General features: G+C 37.6%; 1 non-coding gene across 1 annotated transcript; it reads left to right on the forward strand.

Annotated features, from left to right (window-relative positions):
* Window positions 1-965: 965 nt before the first annotated feature.
* LOC115836425 lies at window positions 966-1072 on the forward strand. Its single transcript, XR_004031509.1, has one exon. It is a non-coding gene; the product is annotated as a U6 spliceosomal RNA (small nuclear RNA).
* Window positions 1073-1984: the final 912 nt, after the last annotated feature.

Here is a 1984-nt window from a genome sequence, read left to right on the forward strand (position 1 = left end):
CTTCTCAGAGTAATCTTAAAACATACTTTCTGCCACTGCCTACAATCTTCTTAAAATAACTACCATACTAACTTTTGAAATAGATGTGGCTGTTCCTTTATCAGATTTGAGATAGCTGGTACTGATACCTCTGTGGTCCTCATAGCGCATAGCAAATGTTAACAAACATTATCATTTTGTACATATTATATGCCTATCATCAATGTTCTTACAAAACAGAAATTTAGTACTTTATTTTTATTAAATTTAATACTTTATTTTATTAAATATGTGCTTGTCTTAGCTCATTTTTGCAAATGGGTTTAGGGCAAGCTTGTCTAACCCACACCCAAGACATTGAATGCAGCCCAAACAAATTTGTAAACTTTCTTAAAACATTATGAGATTTTGAGAGGATTCTTTTCTTTTTCTTTTTCTTTTTTTTTTTTTTTTGCTCATCACCTATTGTTAGTGTTGGCGTATTTTATGTGTGGCCCAAGACAATTCTTCTTCTTCCAATGTGGCCCAGAAAAGCCAAAAGACTGGACATCTCTGGTTTAGGGAAAGATAAAAATGCATTTCAAAAAATTTAAGTAGCAGGGTGCAGTGGCTCATGCCTGTAATCGCAACACTTTGGGAGGCTAAGGCGGGTGGATCGCTTGAGGTCAGGAGTTTGAGACCAGCCTGGCCAACATAGCAAAACCCCGTCTCTACTAAAAGTACAAAAATTAGCCAGTTGTGGTGGTGCAGGCCTCTGGTCCCAGCTACTGAGGAGGTTGAGGCAGGAGAATCGCTTAAACTTGGGAGACAGAGGTTTCAGTGAGCCAAGATCATGCCACTGTACTCCAGCCTGGGTGACAGAGTGAGACTCTGTCTCAAAAACAAAATAAAATAAATAAATAAATAAATAAAGCAATATATTACACCATACAATAAATGAAGCCCTCCGGGTACATTTTAGTGGAACTGTTAATAATAACAGCTCAGTGCTTGCTTCAGCAGCACGTACACTAAAATTGGAATGACACAGAGAAGATTAGCACGGGCCCTGCATGAGGATGATGTGCAAATTCGTGAAGTGTTCCATATTTTTACTTTAAATTTCACATGTAACCAAAAACGAGCCTGCATAGCCAAGACAATCCTAATCAAAAAGAACAAAGCTGGAGGCATCCCGCTACATGACTTTGAACTATATTACAAGGCTACAGTAACCAAAACAGCATGGTACTGGTACCAAAACAGATATACAGACCAATGCAACAGAGCAGAGGCCTTAGAAATAATACCACACATCTACAACCATCTGATCTTTGACAAACCTGGCAAAAAGAAGCAATGGGGAAAGGATTCCCTATTTTAATAAATGGTGTTGGGAAAACTGGCTAGCCATATGCAGAAAGCTGAAACTGGACCTCTTCCTTACACCTTATACAAAAATTAACTCAAGATAGATTAAAGACTTAAACACAAGACCTAAAACTATAAAAACCCTAGAAGAAAACCTAGGTAATACCATTCAAGACATAGGCATGGGCAAAGACTTCATGACTAAAACACCAAAAGCAATGGCAACAAAAGCCAAAATTGACAAATGAGATCTAATTAAACTAAAGAGCTTCTGCACAGCAAAAGAAACTATCATCAGAATGAACAGGCAACCTATAGAATGGGAGAAAATGTTTGCAATCTATTCATCTGACAAGGGGCTAATATCCAGAATCTACAAAGAACTTAAACAAATTTACAAGAAAAACAAACAACCCCATCAAAAAGTGGGCAAAGGATATGAACAGACACTTCTCAAAACAAGACATTTATGTGGCCAACGAACATATGAGAAAAGCTCATCATCACTGGTCATTAGAGAAATGCAAATCAAAACCACAATGAGATACCATCTCAGGCCAGTTAGAGTGGCTATCATTAAAAAGTCAGGAAACAACAAATGCTGGAGAGAATGTAGAGAAAAAGGAACACTTTTACAGTGTTGGTGGAAGTGTAA

Source organism: Nomascus leucogenys, chromosome 8 (genome assembly GCF_006542625.1).
Source record: "Nomascus leucogenys isolate Asia chromosome 8, Asia_NLE_v1, whole genome shotgun sequence".
Lineage (NCBI taxonomy): Eukaryota > Metazoa > Chordata > Mammalia > Primates > Hylobatidae > Nomascus > Nomascus leucogenys.